The 16598-nt window shown below is 39.4% G+C and overlaps 1 pseudogene; it reads right to left on the reverse strand.

Annotated features, from left to right (window-relative positions):
• LOC149265294 (uncharacterized) overlaps positions 1-11608 on the reverse strand; it is an 89442-nt pseudogene extending 77834 nt beyond the window's left edge.
• Positions 11609-16598: the final 4990 nt, after the last annotated feature.

The raw sequence follows: 16598 nt of genomic DNA on the forward strand, positions 1-16598 counted from the left end.
ACTCAAGAGATGTATAGAAGAAAAGAACATGATCATTGATACTTTACAATTTCAAATTCATGAAAAGGAAAAACATCTTGAAAAATTAGAAGCTGAAATTGTTGGTCTTAGAAAAGAGATTGAGAAAACAAAAGCTATTAATCTCAAGTTTGTCAAAGGATTTGAAACTTTGGATGAGATTATCAATGTGCAGCGGTCTCCACTAAACAAGACAGGTCTGGGCTATAATGGAGAAACTTCTCAAGCATCCACCTCAAAAAGTTATCTTGATGCAACAAGAAGAAATGAGCAAAAGCACAATGAAGATCATCAGGTAAAGCAGGGACGAATTACAAACAGAAACTATCAGGGGCAATCCATCTTAAGAGTGAACAAAAGCTACAACCAGCCACAGGTAAAATCTTCTCAATTTGGTTCAAGAATAGATGACAATAGAAATTACAATCAATTGGCTGGTATATTCGATAACCGCAGAAGTTTCTTCAATGGACAATGCTTTTCTTGCCATAACTTTGGTCACAAAGCAGCTCAATGTGTTGCATATAAAACGATCATGACTAGGGAAGCTCAAAAACAAAGAAGTATGACCGGGATTACAAAAAGGACCTATAACAACTTTTCGGTTCTTGAAAATGAAGTTGAATGTTCTATTTGCAATAGCTTTGGTCATGAAGACTCTGAATGCAGGAGAAGGTTTCAGCAGAAAAAGGAACAAGCCTCAAGCACCAAAACATGGAGAATAAAGGAACCACAAACAGAAAGATGTGGGATAGCTTTTTATGCAGAGGGACAGGAAAATCTATGGTACATTGACAGTGGATGTTCGAAGCATATGACAGGTGATAAAGAAAACCTTGAGTCATATTCTGCTCTAGAAAAAGGAAAGAAAGTCTCGTTTGGAAATGATACTCCTACAACTATAAAAGGAAAAGGCATTGCTCAGTTAAAAGAAAAGGTCAAGGCTGGAAATGTTTTGTATGTTGATGGATTGAAGCATAATCTTCTAAGTGTCAGCCAGATGTGTGATCAAAGAATCGAGGTTATTTTCAGATCAAATGGATGTCTTGTTCGTGATCTTGATACAGGTAAAACAGTGATCAAAGGCAAAAGAACTCCAAATAATCTGTACATATTTGAAGAAGGACAACAACAATGCTATCTGAGCAAGGATGATGAGCACTGGTTATGGCATCGGAGGTTGGGACATCTAAGCTTTTCGCAAATAAGGAAAGCATGCAAATATCAGGCAGTTCGTGATCTTCCAGATATCAAAATTCCTGACAACACCATATGCAAATCATGTCAGTTTGGAAAACAAACCAGAACTAACTTTCCAGAGAAAGAAGGATCAGCTAGCATGCCTCTTGAGCTAGTACATACAGATACATGCGGTCCTTTCAGGAAAAGAGCACCTTGAGGAGAAGAATACTTGATATTATTCATTGACGATTTCTCTAGGTTTGTCTGGTTAGGACTTATGAAGCACAAAGATGAAGCATTCGAAAAATTTAAATCCTTCAAAGCCTTGGTTGAAAATGAATCAGGTCACAAAATTAAGTGGCTCAGATCCGACAGAGGTGGGGAATTTACTTCAAATGAATTTTTTGATTTCTGTGAAGAACATGGGATAAGAAGAGAATTCTCTACAGCAAGAACGCCTCAGCAAAATGGAGTTGTGGAAAGAATGAACAGAACAGTCCAACAAATGGCTCGTGCTATGCTTGATGAGTCAGGAACTCCCGCAACTTTCTGGGGTGAAGCTGTACATGCTGCAGTTGTTATTCTCAACAAAACAAATGTCCGGGTGAACAGCACTCAAACTCCTCATGAGCTCTGGAGTGGTAGGACTCCTTCGGTAAAGCACTTCAAAATCTTTGGGAGAAAATGCTATATCAAGAATACTGATGAGCAGCTTGGCAAACTTGAACCTAGAGAAGATGAAGGCATTCTCCTTGGTTACTCTCCACATAGCAAAGCATACAAATGCTACAATAAAAGACTTGGCAGAATTGTTGACAGCATTGATGTAGTGGTTGATGAGAAGGGATACATTCCTAGGCAAGTACATCATGAAGACATCGAAGAAGATGAAGGCTACCCCCAACGACAGAATGATGAAGAAGAAGAACCTCAAGAAGAACCAAAGGAGCAAACAAGAATAGAAGAAAAGACTCCATCCAGATATGTTCAGAAGAATCATCCAGAATCTCAGATTATGGGGCAGAAAGAAGCAGGTGTACAAACAAGAAGAACAGTTGCAGAAGCTTCAAGCTATTTGGCATTACTCTCCTCTACTGAACCACAAAATGTGAAAGAGGCATGCAAAGATGAATGTTGGGTGAAAGCAATGGATGAAGAACTTGAGCAGATCGAAAAGAACAACACTTGGGAGCTGGTTCCTAGACCAAAGGATAAGAATGTTATCGGAACAAAATGGGTCTTCAAAAATAAATTGAATGAAAATAGAGAAGTAATTAGAAACAAAGCCAGACTTGTTTGTAAAGGGTATGCGCAGCAAGAAGGAATAGACTTTGAAGAAACCTTTGCTCCTGTTGCAAGACTTGAGGCCATCCGAATGTTCCTTTCTCTCTCAAGTTTTCAAAACTTCAAAGTATTTCAAATGGACGTGAAATCAGCCTTTCTGAATGGAGACTTGGAAGAAGAAGTATACATTGAACAGCCAGATGGGTTCATTCTTGGAAATGATCCAAATCTTGTATGCAGATTGAAAAAGGCTCTCTATGGTCTCAAACAAGCTCCAAGGGCTTGGTACTACCGTTTGGACAAATATCTTCATCAACAAGGTTTTTCAAAAGGATCAGCAGATAGCAATCTTTATATAAAAGTTGAAAATGACAAATTTCTAATACTTGTTGTGTATGTAGATGACATTATTTTTGGGAGCAATGAAGAAGCTATGAGTCAAAGCTTTGCCTTGGTCATGCAGAAAGAATTTGAAATGTCCTTGCTGGGAGAACTGAAATATTTCCTTGGTTTGCAAATCCAACAAAAAGAAGGAGGAATCTTTTTTATCTCAAACCAAGTATCTCAAACAGATTTTGAAGAAATATGGTATGGAAGATGCAAAACCAGTATGTACACCCATGGTCACAGGATGTAGCCTCAGTGCAAATGATGAATCTGAAGCAGTACATCAGCCAACCTACAGATCTATGATTGGAAGTTTACTTTATTTGACAGGTACCCGACCGGACATCATGCATGCAGTTGGAATAGTTGGAAGATTTCAGGCAAATCCGAAGGAGACTCATCTTCAGGCAGTGAAGAGAATTTTCAAATATCTTCAAGGGACTCAAAATTATGGCTTATGGTATCCTAGAGATACAGATCTTACACTTCATGCTTATACAGATGCAGATTGGGCCGGAAGCGTGGATGACAGGAAAAGCACAAGTGGTGGTGCGTTCTTTATGGGTTCCAGACTGGTATCTTAGTTCAGCAAGAAACAGAGTTCGATTGCCTTGTCTACAGCTGAAGCGGAATATGTTGCTGCTGCATCTTGTTGCACCCAACTCCTTTGGATGATGCAGACTTTGCAGGATTTTCAAATCACTTGTACACCACCTATCCCCATCTTATGTGATAACACAAGTGCAATCAGCATCTCAAAGAATCCGGTTATGCATTCAAAAACCAAGCACATACCAATCAAGTATCATTTTCTCCGGGAACAAGTGCTTGAACAGAAGGTCAAGTTGGAGTATGTTCCTTCTAAGGAACAAGTTGCTGATATTCTCACCAAACCATTGCCCAGGGACACTTTTGAATACCTCAGGCAAAAGCTGGGGGTTGTTGATGCATCATCTTATTGTTGAACCTGTTCTCATTGATGGTACAGGTTCAGGGGGAGCATATAATGCATTGTTGGCATTATGGAGGAATCTGTGCAGAAGGAGATCTTGGAAGTAGCTGCAATATGTCTCTATCTCTTTCATGGTGGATTATGGTTCTTCATTGCAGATCTGGTTCATATTCAGGGGGAGCATGTTCTTAGGGGGAGCATAACCCTTTGCCCTTGATGTCGAAGGGGGAGAATGAAGCTGAAGTTTTGAGGTTGCCATCAAGTCCAAAGGGGGAGATTGTTGGCATTATGGCTAAAGTGTTGTCCTTGATGGCAACCCATTCAGGTGATATATCACAGTACTTCAAGTCAGCAACAGAGATTGATGATCAACTATCAAATATTGAAGAAAATAAGGGGTACGCAGGTACACCTTACATAAGGTGCGTACACGCAGGTTAGTGTTACATAAAGTGCGTACATACTCGCAGTTATCCCGTTCAGGAGGTGCGTACCCCCAGTGCACACATTTCAAGGCAAAGAAATTCACATGTGGGGTTTTCTTATGTTTTACTCTTGGTATTTAGCCGACGGTATTGGGTTATTATGGTGTCGGCTCGTGGTATTGATCCATGTTTTAAGGAAGAGCTTTCCTATATAAAGCAAAGGAGGTCATTTGGCTTGAGCATGTTTTGGGTTGAATATCTTATGAGGGCTAGATCTGGTCTAGATCTAAATAAAGCGAATCTACTGATGGACCGAGATCTCTTCGGCGCATGTTCAGATCTATAGATCTGACTGTCTGGGTTATTTCTGAAGTCTTGAAATCATCTATGCCCGAAGGTACGCAGGTACAGTGAAATAAAAGTGCGTACGTACGTAGGAACGAAGCGTTTCAGGTGCGCCGGTACGCAGGCACGAAGGGTTGCAGGTGCGGAGGTACGCAGGCACAGAAGGGTTGCAGGTGCGGAGGTACGCAGGCACAGAAGGGTTTAAGGTGCAGAGGTACGTAGGCATAGAAGAGTCGCAAGTGTGTACATACGCAGGCACAGAAGGGTTCAGGTGCATACATACGCAGGCACAGAAGGGTTGCATGTGCAGAGGTCCGCAGGCAGTTCAATGGACTCAGAGCGAGGTACGCAAGCTAGCAGTTGAGCAGGGTGCGTACATAAGCAGGCTAGCAGTTGAGCAGGGTGCGTACTATAAGCAGGCAAGCAGTTGAGCAGGGTGAGTACTGTAAGCAGGCCAACAGTTGAGCAGGGTGCTTAAGTAAGCAGGCGAGCAGTTGAGCAGGGTGCTTACTTCTCTTAAAATCTTTGTTTATCATTGTTGTGTTCTGGGTTTGGTCCTATTATTTTTGATCTGGTTACTACAGTTGATTGAGTGATTCTCTTATACTTGATGATCATTTGATGCTTATGGATCCAGTTTGAAAATTTATGAAAACTGGTCCTTGTGAGAAAAGAAGTAGGGGGTTGTAGCTCCCTTCCAGGAGAGACTGGAAAACGAGAGAGAGTTGTAGCTCTCTGCAGATTGCAGCCTGCGTACTGGTAAAGGACTGCACCAGTACAAAACCATTGTAAAAGGAGTTTCTAATTTGAAAGAAGATAGAGACATATTGCAGCAGGTGGTTTTCACCCACATTGGGTTTCCACCTTACATCTTGTGTTCTTTGGTGTGACTATCTGTTTTCTTTGTTCATGCTCATTATTTTATGGTACTGACATGAAAAACTAATTCAAAGAACAAATAAGGAAGATTTATTAAAAGAATTAGATAATACTGATTCACCCCCCCTCTCAGTATTATTTCCAACACTTAATATTTGGATAAATTGGTTAGGGTTTTATCTAGACTACTGATATGCAGAGGAGCCACAGTAATTGCTTTCTACAGGTAACTTAATTGCTTAATCCTCTATTATATAATAATCACCTTCCATTATTCAAGTGCGTTCATTTAGATTTTATCCCAACAAAGTTTCTCTTAACAATTTGAATTTTTTGGGTTTTTTGTTTGCACTGCCACTCTCCAATTTGGTACAATGTTCACTTCCAAGACAAGAACTTTTAGTTCTTTAGAGAGACCTCATCGTGACCTATGAGGTTCTAATTTTACATGTTCTTAATTTACTCCAGGGTTTCCTAGACTGCAAGCTGAGACAATAGGGGTTTAAATGTAGTCGTATGGTTTGGAATGTATCTCTGTCACACAAAGTTTCCTTAAGGGTTTTCACTTTTTTTGAAAAAGGGGAATTTAAATCAATTATGGCCACCCCCATAATTTTATTGTAACAATTATGTATTTATGAATCTTTTTACTCATAATAGTATATGTATGGTCGGTTGACCATTATACATACTATGTATTTCCTTAATGTGAATGTGATAGTTATTCCTAGATGCATCATATCCCTCATGTAATTGTATGAAAATATATTTATGCTCTTTGAGGTTGTCAACATCCTAATTGTGTTCATGGTATTATTTTTAGAATACATGCATGTTATATTTTTTCTATATATTTTGAAAGGGTTAAATTGAATGTGATCATCATCTAGCTTATTAATTGCTTCTGTGAAATATATTTTTACGTTTACAACTCATTATATCATAATATTAAGATTGATCTTTGATTTCTTTGCTATTTGTCTATTTCAAGATTAATAGTTGTTCATTGTTGCTATATAATTAGTAAGCACCACAACTAAGGCATTGAGACAAACAAAAGTCTATATATTTATTTTATTAATTCATATACGACTATATTGAATATTTAATTGATTCCGTCAACATGCATAGGCATAAATTTGTAATTTTCTTTTCTTTTTATTATATACTCTCCAACTACTCTAGAATCAGTCAAGAGCCCTCATGGGTCTTGTCATGGGACTTGTTAGGGTTTTTTTTGTCCTAACGTTTTTATAACTAGGGACTATACCTAGGTAAGGAAGGTATTTACATATTGGCCTTTCTGAGAGTGTTAAAATTGGTTCCCTATTACACATATGAATTAAAATTATAGGTACTTTTATATACAGAGAAATATATTTCCTTTGTTCCTTTTTGGTAACTTTCACATCAATTTCATACCAATTCACTCAAACTTGCATGAGCCTAAAGCATAATTTATCCTGTAATTTTTTATTGGTCTAAACATACCAACCTTCTTTATTTATGTTTTCTTAGAATGATTTTTCCATCATTATTCACGTCAGTCCTTGTGACAGTCTTCCACCACTATTTTTTTTCACCTTAACACTTCTAACTTGACACATTTTCTTTAAATAAGCTCACATACCGAACTTTTTGTCTAGGTTAGCACTTTACAAGGTCAAACACATTCACAGACTTACTAATTCTTCAAGAAAGAGAAATATTGAATTATAAAACTTATCCAAGTTATTCTGAGGAATATCCAAAGGGCTCTCATGGTCGACCCAACCATAAGCTAGTTTCTCACTTAGCTACTCCCGAACTTTACCCCTTCGAGTGAGACAGTATGTTAGGTCCCTATAATACTAATGTATTCCCTTATTAGTATTGTCGTTGTAGCCATTATTTTTATTGATGTGCCCATTTTGTCCCCATATTTTTATTAATGTGCCCCATAGAAGCCCACTATTGTTATTGTTGTGCCATTACATTATTATTGTTATGCCAGCTCTGATTATATTGTGACCCGTTAGACTCCTATATATAGAAAGGAGGTCTTGTCATTTGTATCATCCAATAATTGTTCATTTGTGTAATGTAAAAGAGGTTTCCCCCTCGAAGAGGCTAATTTTGAAGTCGTTGATTTATCTTTTCTTCTATTTTGTGAGCTGGTTGCATAACATTTGGTATCAGAGCTTTGGATTCTAGGGTTTCGCTGCCTCAAACCGGTCATCGTGGAATTTTCTATATCACTTGTTTGCTACGAAGCCTCAAAAGCTGAAATTAAAACCCATTTTAGCCACAATCCTCATGAACCGTGTGACCGAATTTCAGATCCTATCTCAGTATATTGTCGAAGATATGAATTGATGAATTTAGGGTTTTACAGCCTCTGAAATTCGATCTCAAACACATCACCTTGGGAAAATCACCATAACTTTCTCTCTAAGCCTCAAATTCAAATTTCGTAAAAGGTCACAAAAATCGGACATACTTTAGTTTGTTGGGTATCATTTTTAGAGACGGAGGTCAAAACAGGGACACTTGGCACGTCATACAAGTTCACTCTACTGAAGCAGTATATAATTAGGTCATTGTGGGAGATGGGACATAATGATTTCTTGGAGACTCCAATCTCTATTAGACATGTGGGGTTGGAAAGAGGAAGAAGAGGGCTATCACAGGCCAAAATTGAAAAACTTGGAGATCCAAAATTGGAGAGTTACAATTGTTTGAAGATAGAGCTCATACAAAGCGGAAAAACAAAAAAAGGTGTGCAATATTTTTTTTAAAGTTGCATAAGTTTGGTTTGAAAAATTATTTTGAAGTAATTCAAAGGGTATAGTGAGGTATAATTATCATTAATTGATGCCTCAAATAAAGGAAATGGAAACACCTAGTAAGTAACCTGAAAGCACTACCATGACTCATGAAGAAGAGGAAGAAATGCAACATGATATATCAAAATTACGAGACCAAGTGCAACAATTTTCACTCTCACAAAAAGTAACAGAAGCTAAGATGGATGGTTTAAAGAAAGGCGTGGAAGCTAAGATGGATCATGTGGAAGCTAAAATGGATGGCATGGAAGCTAAGATGGGTGGTATAGAAGCCAAACTTAAAGGCAACATCGAATATTTGAAGATAAATTTCACAAAGTTGCTACAAGAAATGCTTACTAATGGTGAAAGGGTAGTAAAGGAAACTAATGATGAGAACAAAAGAAATGTTAATAATTATTTCATAGACTCTAACATTGGATTGAAGACCCACCATGTTCCAAAGATCAATATGAGGAAGTTTGATGGCAAGGATCCTGTAACATGGATACTACAGATGGAGCAATATTTCGATCTCCATAATGTGCAAAACATAGAAAAGGTACACATTGCAAATTTATATTTAGAACCCAATCAACTTGTATGGTATCGATGGCTTTGCTATAGTAAACAAATTGTCACTTGGGAAATTTTTATGGAAGAAATGATAGCAGATTATGAGGATACAAAAAGAAACACATTTTTTAGCTAATTGATAAATCTCAAACAAAAGGGCACAATGTGGAACACATTGAGGACTTCCAAAAATTGAATATAAGGTTGGAATATATTCCAGAGGATCATAGGATTGATGTGTTCATATGGAATTTAAAGGATAAAATCCAACATGAGGTTTGCCTTTGGGAACCTGATTCATTGGAGAAGGCATTCAAGTTGGCAAGAAAAATTGAAAGAAAAATTATGGCGACAAGAAAGCCTACCACTCACAAATAGAAAGATGGAATTGTTGTTACCCCTAGCCTTCCACAACCTACAAGGTTGACACCACAACAATTTCAAGAAAAAAAGAGAAAAAGGGTTGTGTTACAATTGTGATAGAAAATACACTAAAGGCAAAAAGTGTGCTGAGAAGAAATTATTTTTACATAGATTGTGAAGAGGAGGAAGAAAAGGAACAAGAAACGTAAAAAAGAAGAGGATATACACCAAGAACAAACACTGGTGAAAGAAGAAATGAATCCAAACATATCTTGTAATGCATTGGCTAGAATTACCACTCCTCATACTCTCAAGATAGAAGGACATATCAAGAAGAAAAAGGTAATAGTGTTGATTGATTCTGCCAGTACCCATAATTTTATTCATTGTAATATAGCCAAGGAATTTAATTGCTTCCTATATCCAACACCAAAGTGTCAAGTGATGGCTGCAAATGGAGGAACCATAAATTTCTCTGGAAAGTGCCATAATATCAAGGTATCCATGGGAGAATATGTATTGAACATTCCAATGCTTTCCATTCAAATGGGTGGTGTTGATGTTGTAATAGGAGACCAATGGCTACAATCTCTCGGTACGATAGATTTTAATTTTCAAGCACATTTCTTGAATTTTTTTCGAAAGGAAAGGAATTTGAATTAAGGGGTATCACATGGAAACCAGGAAAGATAATCAGCTCTAATGGCACAACAAAGATTGTAAAAAAATAACAATGAGGCATAATCACACAATTATGTTTTCTAGAGGTTCCCACATCGAAATCATCTATTTCTCTAGATCTCCAAAAATTCTTGAACAGTCATTCCAAGGTATTTGAGACTCCCAAAGGCTTCCCACCTATTCGTGATCATGATCATGCTATTCATTTGATTCTGGGAAGTGTTCTTCCAAACATCAGGCCTTACGAATATCCCTGTGCCCAAAAGAGTGAAATTGAACATATGGTTGCAGAAATGCTAGAACCTAGTCAGAGTTCTTCCTCTGCTCCAGTAGTATTGGTGCACAAGAAGGATGGATCATGGTGCATGTGTCTAGATAATAGGGAGTTCAAAAAGCTCACTATTAAAGATAAATTTCCCATTCTTATCATTGATGAATTATTGTATGAACTGCATGGATCAATTTACTTCACCAAGTTGGATCTCCGTTTAGGATATCATCAAATCAGAATGAAGATTGAAGAAATTCTAGAAACAACATTTAGAACTCATGAGGGTCATTATGAGTTTCTGGTCATGCCTTTTGGCATTACTAATGCACCCTCTACATTTCAAGGTTTGATGAATTCCATTTTGAAACCCTTCCTTAGAAAGTTTGTGTTAGTATTTTCTAATGATATACTAATCTACAACAAGTCTTGGAAGGATCATGGTCAACATGTTGACAAGGTGCTCAAACTATTGCAGGAGAAACAATTATATGAAAAAACCTCCAAATATTTTTGTGGAGTACAAGAGGTGGAATATCTGGGTAATATTGTATCTGGTGGAGGTGCTAAGGTAGGCCCTAGAAAAATTAAACCCATTAAGGAATGGAAAATCCCCACATCCATAAAGCATCTGCGAGGATTTCTTGGCTTGACAGGGTATTATCGCAAGTTTGATAAAAATTATGGGAGAATAGCAGATCCTCTAACAACATTATTGAAGAAAGGTGCATTTTCATGGACTCCAGAAGCAACGAAGGCCTTTGAACATCTTAAAGAGGCAATGTGCCAAGCACTGGCCTTAGTTACGCTAGACTTCAAAAAAACCTTTATTGTGGAATGTTATGTCTTGGGAAATGGAATTGGTATTGTTTTTTTTTTTTTATACAAAGTTCGGTTGCTATTCATTAACTGAAAAAGATGAGGCTAAAGCCTTACATAGGTTGCTTCTGGAGCAAAGATGATCCAAGGAGTTACAAAAAGGAATTTTTCCTTGGTCCTTATCTTAACTAGATTACTGCTAGTGCTACTTAAGCTGCTGTAGATATTAATATACTGCTGTCCCCAAAATTTGCACTTACAAAGCATGATCTTTTGACTGAATGTTTGCTGCGTTCTCTGGCTTTGTCTGTTGGCTGTGCCAACTCCTTTGATTGCTGATATGGCTTCTGCTGAAACTCACTACTTCAGTGGGATCCCTTCCAAGACCGCACAGAGGATGTCTTCTACTACGCATATCTTGGTTGGGATCGCCATCTCTGAAGCAAGGACGATTTTCTGCGCTGTAAATCTTGACTCCTTCAATTTGATTTGAGCTCCCTTGCTGTTTGCACATTCCTGGGCTGTCATACTTATCCTTTCTGGCCTGAGTTCCTTTGGATTGACTGCTGCGGTAGATTCTGTAGGGTGTGAGACCACATGTTTCAAATGGATAATCGTAACTCATGGAAGCGATTGAGTGGAGACATGATCATTGCAGCGTAGCTGCCCTTTTGGTTGGTGACATGCTTGGTTAGCATGATAGTCCGCCTTTTTATTTAGACCCCTTAGAATGTGAAAGTAGTTGGCTTCCTCTATCAGTTTATGTAGATTTTGATTTCTTGTATTGATTTGCTGCAGTAGAGTATTAGGAGTATTTTGTTTTTGCTCCATAAGTCGAATGATAATTGCTGAGTCGCCGAGGACATTAACTTTCTTGATGCCCAGATTGATGACCTGGGTTAGTCCTTGATATAGAGCGAGCCCTTCAGCCCGATTGTTGGTCAAGTCTCCCAGTCCCCATTCAAAATACAAGATTGTTGTGCCATTTGCGTTGCATATAACACCTCCAGCGCCTGCTTGACCCGGGTTAGATTTTGAAGCTCCATCAAAAAATAGACAATATTTGTTGCAGTTACTCAACCAGAGGGCGAATTCCTCCTCCTTGGGTCTCAGTTTCCATGCTGTGGCTGTCTCTTTTGTTTTTAACTTATCCTTTTCTGATTCATAGCTACTGATTACGTTGCCATAGTTGATCAAGTCCCTTTCTTCAACACTGAGGCTGCTGAGGTTGATTTTGCTGCAAGATCGAATGGTCACAGTCTCTACAGCTAAGCTTATAGCTTTGTGGCATATTTTCCTTGTATTGTGGTTTTTGTCTTGGAACACTTTCTTGTTTCTTGCTATCCAGATGCTCCATAGCATTGTTAAGGGTAAAGTATTCCAGATTCTTTGAGATAATTTGATTTTCTTGCTCTTCCATGGGCAAAGCTTCTTCCAATTTTTGATTGCCTCTACTATACTTGGATTGGGATTCCACTCTGTTCTTCCTACAGTAGCTAGATCTTTCCAGCAGTTAGCAATCACTTGACAGTTGATAAACAGATGCTGGATTGTCTCTTCTGCTTGTAGACATATTGGACATCTGGAGGGGCCTATGATGCCTCTTTTTTTGAGGTTTTCAGCTGTTAAAATTTTCCCCTTCAGTAGGAGCCAGCAAAAGAATTTGACTTTAGGGGGGGCCTCTGCTTTCCAAACTAGCTTCCAATGGTTCCATATGTCCTGAGGAAAGGTTGTGGCGCAGAGGTGGTGATATCCTGCTTTGGTCGTGTACTCCGTGCCTGATGGGTCCCATCGAAAGCTGTCTCTGGCGCCCTTCTGAATCGGGGCTTTGCTGTGTAACTGATCTTGGAGAGCGATGAAATTTGGTTGCAGATCCCTTGGGTAGTTTGGCAGATCCCAGCCAATCCATTCTTGGAAGGAATCTCCCCACTTGGAGATTTGGGCTAGGTTCCAAATTCCTTTGCTATGTAACCAATTTAGAGCTGGAAGAACATCTTCTTTGGATTTTATTGGATTTTGGCCAAGGATTCTATCTTTAGATATGCTTATGCTGCTTCCCTCTCCTGGGACTTTGGAAACATGCTGGGCCATGATAGGGATAATTTTCTTGCATAATTTCCAGATGTTGGAGCTGTTTCTGTTGGGTATGTTTACCTCTAGGAGCTTATGCCTAGAAGCGCTGAGATACTTGGCTTCTAAAACTGATTTCCACCATGCAGGGTTCCCTGTGATTAATCTCCAAACTATTTTAGCCCCGAGAGCTAGATTCAAAAGATAAGGAGACCTTATTCCGAGACCTCCTTTTTCTTGGGGCTGGATGACACTTCTCCAGCCTACTAAATTGAATTTTTTTTTCTCTGATTTCCCTCCTTGCCAGAGAAAAAAGCGAAGGGCCTTTTCCAATTTGTGATGAAAACTCATTGGTGCTTGTAGCAAAGTAAAACGATAGAGAGGGAGAGAGATCAAACCTGATTTGAGAAGAACAAGACGGCCTGCTGGGTTCAACCACATGGTTCCCCATTGCTGGATTTTTCTTTTGATTTTGTCAAGAATTGTGTTCCAAGTTTCTATCTTCAGAGGGCCTTTGCTCACTGGCATACCTAGGTAGGTGAAGTGGTTCCATTCGACCTTGTAAGAGACCTCTAAGATATTTGCGATACTTTGAATGTTGTGAGCCGAAGTATTCCATCCATATATGCAGCTTTTGTCTTGGCTTATTTTTCCTCCTGAGCATTCCATAAACTGGTCCAGGATTCTTTTGAAGCGCCTAGCAATGATAGTCGAAGCACCTCCCATTAGAAGGGTGTCATCAGCAAATTGAGAGTGATTGATGTTTTTTGTGCCCTGCTCGAATTTGATCCCTGTTATTAGTCCTGCCCTTCTATTGTAGTCCAGCGCTTTGCTTAGAGATTCAGCCATTAGAATAAAAAGATAGGGGGAAAGGGGGCAGCCTTGCCTTAGGCCTCGGGAGGATTGAAAGGCTGTGCAGGGTCGTCCATTCACAAGAGGTGAGATCCAGGGGTTGGAGATGCATGCTTTGATCATGCAAATGAAAGTGTCATTGAATCCTAGCTTGCTTAGGACAGCATAAAGAAAAGAATGATTGACTCTATCGAAAGCGTTTGCTAGATCAAGTTTAAGAATAAAACCTTTTTCATTTCGACTGAGGCTTGAGTGAATAGCTTCTTGAACCAGAAGGATAGAGTCAGAAATATGTCTGTTGGATAAGAACCCACCCTGGTTTTCAGAGATCAATGAAGGAAGGAGAGGCTTAAGTCTTGAGGATAAGATTTTAGTTATTATTTTATAGGCAGAGTTGCATAGGGATATTGGACGGAATCTGGAAAAGGAGGTTGGCCGGTTCTCTTTAGGAATGAGGGCTAAATAGGTTGAATTTGTATAGCCTCCTATTTTTCCTTTTCTTAAAACCCAGCGTATCATTTTGAGGATGTCCTTTTTAATCAAAGACCAAAATTCTCTATAGAAACTAATTGGAAATCCGTCTGGACCTGGGGCTTTGTCCGGATGGAGGCTCCATATCGCCTTTTTGATTTCCTCCTCATCGACTTCTTTTGTGAGGTTGTTATTCATTTCTGGAGTGACTTCTCTGCTCATGTGCTGGAGAAAGTTTGCATAGTCCACCTCATTGTGGTCCTTGGTTAAAAGAATTTTAAAGTGGGCTGTTGCTGCTTCCTTGATAGCGCCTTGAGATTCATGTATATTCCCTTCTCCATCTCGGATTGTGTTCACTGTGTTACTTGTTTTCCTTATCGTGGCTTGTTTGTGAAAATAAGAGGTGTTTTTATCACCTTCACGTAACCAAGTTTGCCGAGATTTTAATCTCCATTTGCTCTCTTCTTCTCTAACAGTTTGAGTTAATGCTGCATACAATCTGATTTCATTTTGCCTGGCTTGCTGGGTGAGTCCTTCCACTTCAATATTTTGCTGTATTTTTTCAAGCTCCTGTTTGATTTCTTTTTTTGCTGCCTCGGGTTCCTTGTAGTTGATTTTTGCCCATGCCTTTAACGCCTGTCTTGTTTGCTTGATTTTCGATTCCCAGATGAAAATAGGGGAGCCTTCCACATGTTGCAACCAAGCTTGCTTAATTATGTCTCGGGCTGTTGGGATTTGATTCCAAAGAGAGGAATATCTGAAAGGAATGGCGCCAAGATGGCTTTGACTTTGTAGAGTAAGGGTGATGGGGAAATGATCTGAAGCGGAGGAGTTGAGGATTTCAGATTGACCGATAGAGAAGGAGGAAAGGAAGGTAATATTGACAAGAAAACGGTCAAGCCGTTCCATTATATTACCTGCTCCCAATCGCCTATTACTCCATGTATACTTGCGGTTTTTGGGCTTTAGATCCACTAGATCTTTATCATGCATGATGCGTTCCAGCCTGTTTCGACATTGGTCAGCAGTAAAGTTCCCCCCTCGTTTTTCATTTGAGTGTAAGATCAGATTTAGGTCCCCTGCTAGGATGAGATTGTTATCATTTTCTCCATCTAATTCTTCTTCTAAGGTGGTCCAGCAGATCTCTTTTTCCCTAAAATGATTGGGAGAATAGATGTTGTAGATTTTTACCTCTTTGCCATTGTCCTTGTCTTCCAGCTTAGTGCTTACCCAATGCTGTTGTGTTTTGGTCATATTACAGCTCCATTTGTTTACATTCCACATTGTTAAAATACCCCCTGAAGCTCCCCTAGCTTCGCTGGTACAGCCTTCATACTGCTTTTGCTGGTCGATGAGTTTGCTGATTTCGATCTGACTTAGTTTCGTTTCTTGAACAAGTAGGATATCTGGCTTTTCACTGCGGATTAACTCCATGAGGGCAGCTTTTTTGGAGGGGTGCCCTAGTCCCCTGCTGTTCCAGGACAACACTTTCATCATTATTTACCTGTATTGTGCAGAGGTGCTCGCCTCTCTTTACCTTTGAGGTTGTTTTCCTTATCCGAGATTCCTAGTATGAAGGTTTCGATTGGCGTCTGTGATCCCATTGCAATATCCTTTTGTGCACTTTCCTCTCTATGCTGTTTTGCCGATTTCCTTCCTGGTCCATGTTTTTTCTGAATCTCATTGGAAACAACTAGATCCTTTGAAAGGCTTCTTGTGATTCTAGTTGAGGTATTATCCGGTGAAGGCTGAGGGATATGGGGGGGTGAAGAAAATTGATGCTCAGGTTCTTGAGAGGGTTCATCCACTGAGAGGGATGCAAAGGGGTTTGAAGACGGGGGAATGGGAGGATCAGATGGCCGTGGAGGGGAAGATGGAGAGGGGGAAGTTACTTGCTGAGAGGAGGGGGGTGGAGGCCCTGAGCTGGACGGATGCATGGAGGAGGGGGGTGGAGGCCCTGAGCTGGATGGATGCATGGAGGAGGGGGGATTTTTCAATGAGGGCTCAGCTGTATCTTGCAGAGGGTTTGATTTTTTTTTTTTCCGGACTATTTCCCATGCTTCCTCGGGAGCTTCTTTGCTACTATTATCCTCTGATCTAAATTTGGTGCATCTGTTAGCAAAATGACCATATTCATGGCATACCTTACATTTGAAGGGAAGCTGCTCGTAATCCACTTGCTGAATGTGCGTCCAATGGTCGACTTTGAGTTTGACTGCTTC

This window comes from Pinus tabuliformis, chromosome 6 (genome assembly GCF_031772625.1).
Source record: "Pinus tabuliformis cultivar Carrire ecotype Pingquan chromosome 6, CPIR1, whole genome shotgun sequence".
Lineage (NCBI taxonomy): Eukaryota > Viridiplantae > Streptophyta > Pinopsida > Pinales > Pinaceae > Pinus > Pinus tabuliformis.